A 15,768-nucleotide genomic window follows, 5' to 3' on the forward strand; every position below is an offset into this window, starting at 1 on the left:
TTATTATTATTATTATTATTATTGTGCTGCTCCCCACCTCCCACTCTTGGTCCTCTCTTACTTACAACTAGGAGATGGTGTAGATGGGCAGCAGGGAGGGGTGCAAAGTTCCTGCCAACTCGCCTTCATTGCAGACAACTTGCATGTGCAACGTTTCCCAGCCAGGTCTTTTGGTGCACTCAGCAGCAATTCCTATTGGCTTTCAAAAGCCAATAGAAGGAGTAGCACAGCTTGTGTAAAAGTTGAAAAAATCCATCAAAAAAAGGTGCCAGAACTCCGTTCTGAGCATTCTATGAGAAAAAAAGCCCTGGTTAAAAGATCTGTCTCCTCATCCATCTTAACATAAATTCTGGGGAACTTTCAGGCAAGAATGAAACCACCTTTGCATAATAAAAGCTAAAGCTAAAAAAAAAGGAAAAATAAGGAAAAGGTGAAAAACACCAACTGGCACTTGTTTCAACTCTTGTCCTCTTTAGATGATGATGATGATGATGATGATGATGATGATGATGATGATGATGATGATGATAATGAAGATGATGGTGGTGGTGGTGATAAAAAGTTGAAAGGGACCTTGGAGGTCATCTACTCCAACCCCCTGCTCAGGCAGGAAACACTATACCATTTCAGACAAATGGCTGTCCAGTCTCTTCTTAAAAACTTCCAGTGTTGGCGCATTCAACGCTTCTGGAGACAGGTGGTTCCACTGGTTAATTGTTCTCACTGTCAGGAAGTTTCTCCTTACTTCTAGGTTGCTTCTCTCTTTGGTTAGTTTCCATCCATTGTTTCTCGTCCTGCCTTCAGGGGCTTTGGAGAATAGCTTGGCTCCCTCTTCTTTGTGGCAGCCCCTGAGATATTGGAAGACCCCCTCTTTCATTAAACTAGACATACCCAATTCCAGCAGCCGTTCCTTATATGTTTTAGCCTCCAGTCCCCTGATCATCTTTGTTGCTCTTCTCTGTACTCTTTCTAGGGTCTCAACATCTTTTTTACATCGTGGTGACCAAAACTGGATGCAGTATTCCAAGTGTGGCCTTACCAAGGCATTGTAAAGTGGTATTAGTACTTCACGTGATCTTGATCCCTCTGTTAATGCAGCCTAGCACTGTGTTGGCTTTTTTGGCAGCTGCAGCACACAGCAGCTCCCTCTCACAGTTATTACTATTGAGCAAGGTGGTAACCTATACTATACCTGTGCATTTGGTTTTCTTGCCTAAATGTAGAACCTTACTTTTTCACCATTGAATTTCATTTTGTTAGATAGCCCCCAATGTTCAATCTGTCAAGGTTCTCCTGTATCTTAAGCCTGTCTTCTGGAGTGTTGGCTATTCCTGCAAACTTGGTGTCGTCTGCAAATTTGATGAGTTCCCCATCTATCCCCTCATTCAAATGTTGAAGAGCACTGGGCCCAGAACAGAGCCCTGGGGCACCCCACTACACACTTCCCTCCATGTAAATGCAGTTCCATTGAGGACCATGTGCTGAGTATGGCCGGTCAGCCAGCTACGAATCCATCTGGTGGTGATGCTGTCTAACCCACATTTTTCTAACTTATCAAGTAGTAGGTTGTGGTCTACTTTATCAAATGCCTTACTGAAGTCCAAGTAAATTATATCCACAGCATTCCTCTGGTCCACTAATTTTGTCACTTGGTCAAAGAATGCAATGAGATTTGTCTAGCATGATCTGTTTTTGACAAACCTATGTTGGCTTTTGGTAATGACTTTGTTTGCCTCTAGGTGTTCATTGATTCATTGCTTATCTTTTCCAGAATGTGCCCAGGTATCGAGGTCAGGCTGATAGGTCTGCAGTTTCCTGGATACATTATTCTCTTTTTTGAAGATGGGAACTACATCAGCTCTTTTTCAGTCCTCTGGTAGTTCCCCAGTGCTCCAGGATAGTTCAGTGGTTCTGAGATCACATCTGCCAGTTCCTTGAGAACCTTGGAGTGTGATCGATCTGGTCCTGGTGATTTGAACTCGTCTAGGGTAGACAGGCGTTCACTTACCATTTTCTTGCCTATCTTAACTTGTGTTTCTAATATGTTTTTGATAGGTTGGACTGTTTTATCCCTTTGTGTAAAGATGGATGCAAAAAACAAGTTAAGTAGTTCTGCTTTCTCCCTGTTGATTGTCACCTTCTTGCCACTTTCCCCTACTAGTGGACCAATCATCTCCTTAACTTTTTTCTTGCTTTTTACACGTTGAAATAAGCTTTTTTGTTATTTTTTACTTTTGTCGCAAGCCTTAGTTCATTTTGAGCCTTAGCTTTCCTCACTTCATCTTTGCAGGCTCGGGCTATTTGCTGATATTCTGCCTTAGTTATGTGCCCCTCTTTCCACTTTTTATACTTGTCCTTTTTGTCTTTCAATTTATCAGAGAGTTCTTTATGCAGCCATGCTGGTTTCAAGAGTTGTTATTTTATTTCTTCATTGGTATTGTGCTAAATTGGTCTTTTATAATCTCACTTTTCAAAATTTCCCAAGCTTCTTCAGCTGTTTTCCCCTTGAGGATTCTCCTCCATGGAATTCTTCCCAGGTTTATTGAAATTAGCTCTCTTAAAGTCCAAGAGTCTAGTTTGACTGTGTTTTATTGCTTATGCTTACATAAAGTTGAATGCCAATATTGCACGATCACTTCCTCCCAAGGCTCCTGTGGCTTCAACACGTTCTATCATTTCATCTCTGTTAGTGAGAAATAGGTCCAGTATGGCTGATCCCCTAGTTCCCTTCTCTACTTTTTGGGAGACAAAGTTGTCTGCTACGTTTGTTAGGAACCTGTTTGATCTTCCACTTGGTGCAGTTTGTCTCCCAGTTGATGTCAGGGTAATTAAAGTCCCCCATTACTATTGTGATGTGCTTCCTATATACCTAGTTAAATGACTAGCAAAAAGTTCATCTATTTCCTCTGATTGGTTGGGTGGCCTATAGTATACACCTATGGCAATGTCATTCCCCCCCCACCTTTTATCTTGACCAAAATGCATTCAAAACTGTTTTCATTATTGTTGTGCTCTATTTCTGTAGAGATGTAGTTATTTCTTATATAGAGAGCAACTCCACCTCTTTTTTGGTCTGTTTCTTTTAAATAGCTGTGTGTTCCATTTGTGGGTTTCATCCCACCAGGTTTCCATAATGGCAACAATATCATAAAGATAAAGGTAAAGGTTCCCCCGCACATGCGTGCTAGTCGTTTCCGACTCTAGGGGCCGGTGCTCATCTCCGTTTCAAAGCCGAAGAGCCAGCGCTTGTCCGAGGACGTCTCCATGGTCATCTGGCTGGCATGACTAGACACCAAAGGCGCATGGAACGCTGTTACCTTCCCACCGGAGTGGTCCCTATTTTTCTACTTGCATTTTTACGTGCTTTCGAACTGCTAGGTTGGCAGAAGCTGGGACGAGTAATAGGCACTCACTCTGTTACACGGCACTCGGGATTCGACCTGCCAAACTGCCGACCTTCTGATCGACAAGCTCAGCGTCCTAACCCACTGAGCCACCACATCCCTTATAACAATATCATATCTGCCCTCATTTAGCTGAATTTCTAATTCACCCTGTTTATTGCTCATACTTTGTGCATTGATGTATAGACATTTGAGTCCTTTATGACTGACCCTGTGTTTACTTTCTACATAACCTGTGTGGTGCCTGAGTTCCCCTATTTTCTTACCACCTGTTTGATTAGTGCACTTGGTGTGGCACTCACTTTTAAAAGCTTGATTTTGCTTGACAGCTAGATTGATATTCTTGTCCACACACACCTCTATGTTACATGCACTGATAATCCTATAATTTTTAGATTGCTGGGGACAGGAATGTTCTGTATCAATTAACTCACTGTCCCCATTCAGTTTAAATATTTCTCCAGAAAATCTGAGAATTTATTGCCAAGTAACTCAGTCCCTTTCTTTGATGGGTGCACACCATCTCTTTTGTACACTTTTTCATTGGACCAGCTGCAGACATCGTGACTAATATAACCAAAGCCTTCCCCTTTACACCACTCCTTTAGCCACATATTGAATTCTCCTATACACTGGCCTTTTCCATTTTGTTCCTTATACACTGGTAAAATCTCTGAAAAAAATAAGTCTACAGCTTATCCTGCTAACTTCCTGCCCCAAGCTCTGGAAACCAGAGATAATCTTCTGGACAATGGAGTGGACCTGTAAAGAACAGTTGCAGGAATTGGGTATGGCCAGTCTAGAGGAAAAAAGGGACTAGGAGTGACATGATAGTAGTCTTCCAATATAAGGGGCTGCCACAAAGAAGAGGGAGTCAACTTCCAGAGGCCAGGACAAGATATATTGGATGGAAACTAATCAAGGAGAGAAGCAACCTGGAACTAAGGAGAAACTTCCTAACAGTGAGGACAATTAACAGCTTCATTCCAGAAGTTGTGAGTGCTTCATCACTGGAGGTTTATAAGATACTGGACAGTCACTTGTCTTTATAGAGTTTGCTGCTTGAGCTGGGGGATGGACTAGAAGACCTCCAGGATCCCTTCCAGCTCTATTCTGATTGATTGAATGGCTGATGTCCGAGGGTTTGGCAATCTTCTTAAATTGCTCTCCAGGCTCACAGGCACCCATAACCTCTTCTCCGAGGCCTCAGCATTGCTGATCCAGCCATGGTGATACCACCTGCTTCAACCACAAAGAGCAAATCAGACTAAATGTCTGACCTTTATTGAAAGGTCAGCTTCCTCACGGCTCCTCACTGACAATATTCTGATCGTTTTCTAGTTTCCTTGATTCTAATTTTAGGTATTTGAGGTAGTGATAAATGTAGGAGGATACTTACTTTTTCTACATACAAAATTTGCATTTATGTTTAGAGACAGTGTAAAGCACTATGAAGCAATATATAAGTGCTACTGCTATTTAAATTATACAATGAAGAAAATGTAAATGGTGGGTCAAACTTGTTATAGTAAGGTCAACTATCCCTGAGAAGTTAATCTCGCCTGGATTCATTTCCCCCCTTGGCACCAGCTTTCAAAACTGGGGGTTTGGGTGGAGGCCCAGGGCAGGTGTCTCAGACAAAGGCAGAAGATCCAAAACAACTCCAGCCCTGATTACCTTATGTATATTTGCAGATGCACAGCAAATGGTGATGCACTAGAATGATTGTGCACCAATCAGAGCATAGCAGGCTCCAGATCAGCAAAACCACTATAAAGACCGGGCCCTTCTCACAATGGACCACCCTCCAGTTATCCCAACATCCACCAAGTTTAGCTGAGCATCTGAAACCAAAGCTCTAGGTATGTATTATCTAAATTGTTACTTTTTCAAAATTCCCTAATAATTGGCTAACCATACTACATCTGTAGTACAACATAACCTACATACACACACCACCTGATCCATGGCTTATTTCCATCCTGCTTCTGCTTCAGACTTTTATTGTGTTTTAAAGCCACAGGATAATTTTCCTTTTTACAGAATTTTATTTGCTAGGAAGTTGTCCCAAACGTCTGAGGCTGAAGAGTTTGGGAAGTTTGTTCTGAAAGACAACACAGAATGCAAAAAGTTGCTGATTTGCCCGCCATTCCTGATGCTTTCAGAACATCCCTTCAATGACCTTCCATCTGCTCTGGAAGATAACCCAGGTATCATGCGGCTGCCAAAGAGCACATTTGCACTCAACAGAAGCCGCTTACCAATGTTTTATTAATGCCCCCAACTATGTCTTCTCAGCCAATTCCCACCCTCTCTAGATGTGACTGAAGGTCACTATATTTTATCAGACACACGCTGCCAACTGATTGGTGAACCATTTAATCTAAGCAGGCACTTAGAGGGACTTCTATAATGTAGTTTCATAATTGGTGGAATCACCACATTGTGAGAACCAGCATCCACATTGGTGCTGGTTTTGCTCCCCCTCTCTACAGCCTGGGGAGAATCATGTTTTATCTCCAAAAAATAAATGTAACATTTTCACTTTGCAGAGTTGGTTTGCCAAGCAGCCAAAGGACTCTTCTCTCACTAGTGTGTGCATCACCGTTTTCTCCATGGACTCAGAGGAGCAAGGCAAGACACAGCTCCAGATTTCTAGAGAAGGGGCTTCATCATCAGCATCATTCTAGCTTTTGTCTATCCACTGCATGATGAAGGCCTTTTCTGCATGTTTCCAACCAAGACAGTCCTGAGCTTTCTTTTGCCAGTTGGGCCCACAAAACTTGCTGATGTCATCAAAGGGATTTAAAAGCTACTACTTCTAAGACAAGGCACTGACTTTTGCAGGAACTCCCCATCATGGCCCAGAATTCCCCTCTGCCACAGGGCACCAGTGCCCTGAAGTCTGAGCTGCAGCAGGACCACAAGGAGAACTTCCTGCCAATGGCACATTTGGTAGATTGGTAATTGATAAGTTGGCTGACCTGGGAGGTGGGCATGGCACAGGAGGTAACATCTTGGAAATGTTACCACCAGGCAGGAGCAGTGGAACAACTCCATTTGCACAAATGGCAGTGGGGCAATGGCAGTCGAGCCCTTCATGATCGTCTCAACAAAGAAGTCCCCATGCCTCTGCAGCTATACTTCCCTTCGCCACTATCAAAAGGCAGACTATGGGAATGTGTTCGACTCATCTGGGTTAAGCCAAGAAATGCTTCCTCTGAAAATATTGGGCAGCGGCAGCAGCGAACTGCTCACAACAATGAGTGAAAAAAGTTGCATCTGTCAAGCAGGAGCAGCTGACTTTTCTAAATGGCTTTGAGATGTTTAGGCACAGCCCTGCAAGATCAAGATGGTCATTGCACAGCCCTTTAGGCGGTGCCATTGACAGGGGGAGATTATGGCAAGAGGGTGGTCAGTGCAGTGGAGAGCTGAATTCCACCCAGCACAACTTTTTCCCTCAATCCCCACCTGCGCAAATTATGGCACCCTCATCACTGGCAGACATACATCTGAAAAGCAGTAGAGATTCCATCATCTCTAAATATAACTTTAAATTAACTATTGAATCCTAGAGAGCCAGGGGGGCAAAGTGTGTGTATGTCGCATTAACAACTGAATAAGCTACAACCATTGCTAAAGTCGGGAAACAAAATCCAAAAGTGAAAACAATGGTTGTTGGTTCTTAATTTCACGTGCCCAGCTTTCCCTGGTTTGGGCACTGGCCACTGAGTACGTCAAGGTTGAGAAAACGTTATCCTGAAAAGGCACAAAAGGCAGAAATGCAGACTTAATGAGATGGAAGCTCTCCCTTGGATCTTTTTTTACCCAGGGAAAGGGCACCATTCTAGCTGCCCGCTGGGCCTCATGGGGAATGTAGTCTTCAGAAGTACACATCTAACCTTGGTTATTCAATTACATAAAGCCAGAAGAGAGCAAAAGAGAAGAAGCAAAGGGAGACACCATGTTTTTTACAATGAGAAGGGAGACCCAGAACCACAAGGCAGGAGGTCATATGGGATTTCTTGCCTCCAATCATGAGGCAATTCTGGGAGGCAACCTCTGTTCCACTGCTTAGTTGTTCTCACAGTCAGAATATTCCTTCTTAGTTCCAGGTTGGGTCTTCCTTTAACGAGCTTCCAGCCATAGCTTCTTGTCCTGCCCTCTGGAGCTTTGGAGAATAAATTGACCCCTCATCCCCCTGAGACCTCTTCAAGCATTGGAAGATGGCGATCATGTTTCCTCCTTATGTCTTCTCTTAGTTAGGCTAGACAAACCTGGTTTGTTAGCTATTCGTCCCCTATCATTTTTGCTGTTCTCTCTGCACTCTTTCCAGAGTCTCAGCATATTTTTTGTATTGTGGCGAACGAGAATTGAATGCAATGGCCCCAAGTGGGGGCCACACTAGTGTAGCATAGAGCTGTACTATCACTTCTCATGATTTTTTGACTTATTTTGCTAAACCCTGGATCTTATTTCCAGTTTGTTTTCCTGCTAGGCTGTCTTGCCAAGGAAGCCAAGCATCACCAGAATTTCAATCTTTGCAATGCGGAGTCACAGAATCTCAGATTTAAATGCATCTCCTCCAGCCGCACACTCTGTCTTCCCCATCCATTCACTTTCTGCAACCAGGAATCAGGTCAGTGCTGAGGTGGAGGGGGCAGGCTATAATACGGAGAGGAGAGTCATGCCAGGCACCACCAGAGAGAGGGGAGACATCCGAGAGGTAGGCTAGCTTGGGGTCCTGCTACAAGGAAGCCCTCAGAGAATCACCAGCTGCAGCTGTGTTACACCCCTCCCCGAGATTTTATTTGTAATGACTTTTAGAAATAAATTAAGGTGCACATCCAAGCACTCCCTTCGTCCACATACAGCCACAGAGGAAATGAAAAATTAAGGTGGAAGAGGGCATGCTGACTGAAATAAGATTCAACAGTAGCAGCAAACAGATCAAAATGGGTTGATTTAATAGGAATTAAGTGTTTTTCTGCCAGTGACCTTTAGAGATAAAAAAAATTGGGTGGGAGATGCAAAGCGTTCCTCTGTTAATGTGATTGCTGATTTTGGAGATTTAGGAAATTCTCCTTGGCCAGGTTTAAACACCAAAAAGCGCTTTCCCTGCAGCATCTCTTTCCACTTAAGGTAGCTGGTGGCCCTCACACCTGACTGCACCAGGCTGCTCTAATTTGGACCAGCAGCATCTTCTGGACCCTTCTCAAAGGCAGCTACATGGAATCGTCAGGATGGGTGGGGACCACAGTACTAATAATTATCACCAAATCTGATAAGTGCAGGTTTCTGCAGATAAATTGAAACAGGTTCAGCGATGGTGTCACATTTGCCTCGACCCTGACTACGACTCCATTTTATGAGAGATAGTCTTTACTAAAAGTCAAGTGCAGTGTGCAGTACAGTAAGGCAAGGCCAGATCTAAGGTTCATGCGCCAAATTTCCAGGCATAATTCCAAGGATCCTCCACCCATTAATCCATGATTGTCCAATCATATTCAAACTAGATGTTGTTGGAACATCTTGGTATATGGCTACATTCTTTCCCTAGCAGTTGTCCTTAGATTTGAGTCTCCGTCAGTACAGTAAACTATGGGGGTCTCCTTCCCTCCCCTCTTAGCTGACTGGCACCAAAGCAAAGGTGTAAGGTGAATGTGAGCAGGCAGTTCTGATGCAAGGGACACAAAGATGACCAGGGAATCAGAAAGTGGGTCCTCTGAAGATAGATCAAAATAGATGAGTATCCTGAGCCCTGAGAAGAGATGACCCTAGGGAGACTGGCTGGTTTCTAATCAGATACCTGCTGGAAAACTCAACTGACCAGGACCACAAGTCCCAACATTTGATCAGATGTATTGCAGAAAACTTGAAGAGGAAACCAGGGATCCGATCTCCTAGACCTGTACAAGGGCGGCTTGAAAAGATCAAAGCAGTGGAATCTTTGGGAAGAAGTGACCAATGTTACCTTCTGATTCGTTACACAACTCTCAGAAACAGTGGATTTCAGGAGAGGCAATTTCAACAAGGATAAAGGCAATGTCATGGTTCCGATAGATGAAACCCATCAAAAGAACTTTGAGGCAAGATTCTTCCTTAAAGAACATTTATATCGGCACTACATAGTTGCACGTCCAAGGGCTGTTGCCAGCCCCACTGCTGCTGCACTCCCAACTGCTGCTGACCTCCTGGTGGCTGCGGCATCCCCAGTTGCTGCAGGCCTCCCAGCGGTTGCTGCAGGTTCAGAGGTTGCTGCACTTTTGTTGCATTCCCACCTGTAGCTGGCCTCCCATCAGTGGCTGTGGCATGCCCAGTTGATGGAGGCCTCCCAGCAGTTGTTGCACATTCAGGGGCTGGTACCAGTCCCACTGCTGTGGTGCTCCCACCTGTGGTTGACTTCCCAGCAGCAGTGGCTGCGGCATCCCCAATTGTTGCAGGGGCCCCAATGGCTGCGGCATTCTCACCTGTTGCTGCCCGGCCAATAGATCACACAGCTGTTGCATTATATCATGTTGAACACTCACATCTGAGTCTTCCCCCTGCACAGGCTTCAAGCTTGGGTGGTGCCGATGGTGAAGCTCTGGGCTGTGTGACCGATGGTAGCAACGGTCAGGGCTTTCACAGTACCTGAGACGATCTGGGCTTCTAGAAGAGTGACAATGTCTCGGGCTGCCGTGTTCAGAGTGGTGGCCGCGACTGTCCCTCCTTGCAGGGCTGGAGGTTAATGCTGCTGGCTTCGAAGATGGGGAAGGATAGGATAGGAATAAGAATAAGAATAGGAATAGGAATAGGAATAGGAATAGGAATAGAATAGAATAGAATAGAATAGAATAGAATAGAATAGAATAGAATAGAATAGAATAGAATAGAATAGAATAGAATAGAATAGAATAGAATAGAATAGAAGTAGGATAGGATAGGATAGGATAGGATAGGAATAAGAATAAGAATAGGATAGGAATAGGAATAGGAATAGGAATAGGATAGGATAGGATAGGATAGGATAGGATAGGATAGGATAGGATAGAATTAGAGTAGGATAGGATAGGATAGGATAGGATAGGATAGGATAGGATAGGATAGGATAGGATAGGATAGGATAGGATAGGATGATAGGGTAGGGTAGGGTAGGGTAGGGTAGGGTAGGGTAGAGTAGAGTAGAGTAGATTAGGATAGGAATAGGAATAGAATAGAATAGAATAGAATAGAATAGAATAGAATAGAATAGAATAGAATAGAATAGAATAGAATAGAATAGAATAGAATAGAATAGAATAGAATAGAATAGAATAGAATAGAATAGAATAGAATAGAATAGAATAGAAGTAGGATAGGATAGGATAGGATAGGATAGGATAGGATAGGATAGGATAGGATAGGATAGGATAGGAATAAGAATAGGATAGGAATAGGAATAGGAATAGGATAGGATAGGATAGGATAGGATAGGATAGGATAGAATTAGAGTAGGATAGGATAGGATAGGATAGGATAGGATAGGATAGGATAGGATAGGATAGGATAGGATAGGATAGGATAGGATAGGATAGGATAGGATAGGATAGGATAGGATAAGATGATAGGGTAGGGTAGGGTAGGGTAGGGTAGGGTAGGGTAGGGTAGGGTAGAGTAGAGTAGAGTAGATTAGGATAGAAATAGGAATAGGAATAGGAATAGGAATAGGAATGGAATGGAATGGAATAGAATAGAATAGAATAGAATAGAATAGAATAGAATAGAATAGAATAGAATAGAATAGAATAGAATAGAATAGAATAGAATAGAATAGAATAGAATAGAATAGAATAGAATAGAACAGAATAGAATAGAATGAAGGACTGGGGGGGAATGGAAGAAGCTGCAGCAGTAAAGAAACAGCAGGGAGAGGGTCTTTGGGCATGCTGGAAGCTGGTTTTTGTGTCCCTATACAAGGAGGGGGGAGCAAAACAGAAAGTCTAAGACAGGAGTGACAGAGACCTTGGGGGAGGATGCTGAAGGAGGAGGATATCTGCTCGGCTTCCAAGAGTGAGATGCCACACACCTCCCTTCCGTTTGAGATGCTCCTCTAATATGTGCCGATTTCCTAAAATGACTTTCAAAAGTGGCACCTTCCAGGTGCTGGATCAGCACAGTGTCTTCCCCCAGTTTTGCAACCTGGCAAAGTGGAGCAGCTCCAAGTGGGGGGAGATCAGCACAGTGCCAGCCAATAGGATGACCTCACAGTCCTCAAATTCCCAGTGTGGCTGCGACAGACTGGAGTCCATCAGGGCCCTTCTCAACAGCCTGGTGGCTCTACTTCTGCAGCTGGCCTTCCAGAAAGGAAGGTGAACTCCTGCTGCAACACCGCCCCCCACCCCCACCCCACTGTCCCCTTGTGCATTATGGCCAGGCCTCCCCAGGAGGTAGGCAGCAATAATTGCAGATGGCTGACTGATTCTTAAGAAAGAGCAGAAACTGGCCAGCCAAGTTCTCAGAATCCCCTTCAATGTTTCTTTTTGGGGCTCTGCCTCTGGGGGAGGCTTTTCTCTGCTAGGAGGGGAGCTTGTGGATGTATTTCCTCTACTTTGTTCTTTCTCAACTTTGATGTATCTCTTTGGGTGCAAAAAGTGGGAAAGAATGCGCCAGGGGCCATCTGCCTTATCTCCACTCCGTTGTGAGATCTGGTGAAGCACCTGGGAACCGTCCCTTATCAGCTCTGGTTCTCATAACAACTTCACACTTGTGGATTGTCTAGACCAGGGGTCGGCAACCTCGGCTCTTTTATGACTCGTGGACTTCAACTCCCAGAATTCTGGGAGTTGAAGTCCACGAGTCATAAAAGAGCCGAGGTTGCCGACCCCTGGTCTAGACACAAACTAGTCAGTTGGACTCTGGGGTGGGGTTTTGCGAACAAAAGGTTTAATGTAGCAATTCACACGGGAAATCTTTAGATCTTGCTTTGCTCTCCTGCTATCACTAACTAACTCTCAATAAAAGTTCCTGTTTGAGACAATGCCAATTTCAAGAGTTCTACTTTCTTGGGAGAATTAGCTGAGGCAGGTCCTTACACAAGTATCAGTACTTAATTGAAACAAATTTAAAAGAAAAACTAACATAAACACAAAGAGCAACTTTGAGAGTGTAAATAGTAGAATGAATTGTAACATGAGATTGAATAATTATTGGGATAATTTTCAGTCTGGGATTCATTGCTGCTGTTAGATACCTATGTTAATGGCCATATTTTTCTTGGTCCCTCGTAGAGCGAGACAGATTTTGAAATTAAAAGCCAGAATGAATTAAGGTGTGCAAATGTATGCATTCATCAGTATGTTGATCCACTGCAAACACAATTGGAGATGGAAAAATTCCTCTGTAATGCAGCAGCAGCTTCTACAAGCATATCTTACCCACTATGCAAAGATGATTTTGAAGACAAATCAAGTTAAAGGGTTCCAAAAATGCAACAGACTCTGCCTCTACTGCCCTGTTCCACTCTCCAATGTGAAGTCCAGAAATTCTGACTGCCCCACTCGACTAGCTTCCCACTCTCTGTCTTGTCAGCACTGCCATATCTAGGCTACAAAAATCCCTACTCCTGTTGCTATCCAGGTGCTCTTCCTTGCCCAGAAAGCCAGCATAGTGTAGTGCTTAAGGCCTCATGCTAGAAACCAGGAGACAAAGCCAACTTGGGGAGGAGGAGGAGGAGGAGGAGGAGGAGGAGGAGGAGGAGGAGGAGGAGGAGGAGGAGGAGGAGGAGGAGGAGGAGGAAAATTTCAGACTAGCCTGCTGATCCTGGTCTGGCTGAAGGCTCCCATCCTTTGGAGGCAGGTTCCCAAACTGACTCCTCAAGAGGCAGACTGGCACTGGCTGTATTCAGAGCTGAATAAAGAGAATCCATAAACCCTCAAGGAGAAACCCAACCTTTCAGAAAAGGAGGCTAAGATAGGCTTCACCCCTGACCACCACCAAGGCAGCAACCTGGAGAGCCCCCTCCACCCACGTCACCCTTATCCTCTCTCCTTAGGATGTGGTGGTGGGTGGTCTTGGGATGACCGTGAGTGGACAGAGGCTTTGGTCAGCTTTCCATTCACCAACCAGTGCAGACGTTCTCCAGCCCAGGGGGGTCAATTGGCCTTTTTCTGAACACTCATCTATTGTTCTTCTGAAAGAGTGCTCAACCAAAGTAGCCTGAATGGCCGGCCCAGGGAGGAGAGGTACCAGATGAGGGAGGGGCTATGCTTCCCAGAAGGTTGAGCACCAATGTGGTGCTTTTCAAAAGCATGGAAGACTCGTGCTGGGAGAGAGGAAAGTGCCCCCCACCCGGCTGGAATAGCTCAGAGGTGAGGTTGAGCTGCCTCCAGATTAATGGTCCTGCAAGACTGCCTCACTGTGCTGGGTCAGTGAGGATTGTGGAGGGTGATGATGGTGCAGGAAGAACACAGCAGCAGCAGCACCAAGAGCAACAGACTCCCAGCAGGACCCGCCCCCCAAGGGGTGAAGGTCATCCCAGCTGCCCAGCAAACCCAGCAGGCACCTCGGTTGAGCAGCAGCCATGGAGGAGCCTGGTGGGGGCAGAGGCTTTCTTTAGGGACAGGGCCACGCTGGGCCTCTCCAAGAGAGCCACACGGAGAGAAGGTTGCTATCTCTACTGATTGAGCATAGACTGTCAGACGATGGCACTCAACATGCGGCTGAGAATGGCCGAGGACCCCTCAGAACACTAAGGGCGTTTACGACATGGCTACCCGAAAGTCTTCTGCAGGTCTGGGTGCTGATGACCAATTGATGTAGTCTAGGATCAGGCACTTTCAGCCAGAAGATCACAGGGTTTATTACTCAGGGCATGAAAACAGGCCCATCAAAGGAGCAACGCAGCTTCCAGAGGAAAAACAGCACAATGCAATCACTGACCAGATAATAGCCATTAGACTTCACGGACAGCCCTTTAATAGGACAATGATCCAAATTTATGTTCCAACTGTGGAAGCAGAACGGGAGGAAGGCCAGAGTTTTATCATCAGGTTCAATCTGAAATCAGCCAACCATGAAGGAGAGAGAGGCCACTTGTTGCTCGAGATTGAAAGGCCAAAGTTGGAAACATTGTGGAAGAAAAGCTCAGCCAGGGGTCCGGTCAGGGTGAGGTGGGAGCCCAGCAGATGCTCTGGGATGGTTGCTTTGGGGGCAACGCAAGGACCAGTTTGGTGGTAAGCACTTGTTTTTATGCTGTGAGCTGCCCAGGGTTCCTGTATATAAGATGGGCAGGCATATAAGTCTCTTATAGAAACAAAAAAACAAAATTAATTTAAATTGAATTACACGCTACAGGAAACCAAGATACAGCAGGAGAATGATTTTTATTTTTGCACATCCCACGATTCCTTCCTGGTTAACCATTGTCCAAAAGTCGTTCCTGGCTACCTTATGACTTGACTACTGCAACGCACTCTGCATGGAGTTACCTAGAAGCCTCAGCCGGCCCAGAATGCAATGGGCCAGCAGTGCTGAGGATGCTCATCTCTGCTCCGTGAGCCGTACTGGCTGCTAGCTTTCTTCCAGATGCAATTCAAGGTGCCAGTCATTACCCGTAAAGCCCTTCATGGCATGGGGTCTGAATACCCAAGGGACTGCTTGCGCCCTGTAGTACCTTGCTAGCCAATTGGATCTGGCAGAGGTGGTGCACTCTGGGTTCCTTTGATTAAGTAATTCCATCTGTCTGTTGGGCCCCCAGAAGCGGGCCTTCTGTCTGGTAGTGCTGCTGCCCCCTAGAATGAGGCTTTCCCCCCACCCCACATGCCTCAAAGGGGCCTAAAGACCCGACTCTTCTGAGCAGTGCAGGTGGCTTGTTGTTGTTTCCTGGTTTTCAACGCCTTTTGCATTTTGCTTTTATTATTTAATTGTTCTATTGTCCTCTGAAATTGCAAATTGCCCAGATCAATCAATCAATCAATCAATCAGAATAGCACTAGAAGGGACCTTACCTTGGGGGGTCTTCAAGTCCAACCCCCTGCTCAAACAGGAGACCCTAGACCATTTCAGACAAGCGGCTGTCCAGTCTCTCTTTAACTGTCCAGGGATGGAGCACCCACAACGTCTGAAGGCAAGCCGTTCCACTGGCTAATTGTCCTCATTGTTATGAAGTTTCTCCTTAATTCCAGGTTGCTTCTCTCCTTGATTAGTTTCCATCTGAATCATGCAGTGTAAGCATTTAATTATAAAGAAAATTAAAAACAAAAACAAGCTCTATATGTTACAAATGCTAATGGCCAGTAGGAGGCACTAAATAACTAGTTTTGTCTTTATTGAAACTCAACAGGTTCAAACTCATTTGCCAGGATTTGCCAAGGGGGCGCAATGGTTGGAATGCAGTATTGCTGGC

The 15,768-nt window shown here is 44.9% G+C and overlaps 1 protein-coding gene across 1 annotated transcript in view; it reads right to left on the bottom strand.

The window, feature by feature from the left end:
- Positions 1–15,465, bottom strand: part of FAM163B (family with sequence similarity 163 member B) — a 31,215-nt gene extending 15,750 nt beyond the window's left edge. The window contains exon 1 of the mRNA XM_083375296.1: positions 15,371–15,465. The gene's annotated coding sequence lies outside the window, so the exon portion shown is untranslated. The remainder of the gene's footprint in view (positions 1–15,370) is intronic.
- Between the last annotated feature and the right edge of the window lie 303 nt (positions 15,466–15,768).

This window comes from Vipera ursinii, assembly GCF_947247035.1.
Source record: "Vipera ursinii genome assembly, chromosome: 16".
In the NCBI taxonomy this organism is placed as follows: Eukaryota; Metazoa; Chordata; class Lepidosauria; order Squamata; family Viperidae; genus Vipera; species Vipera ursinii.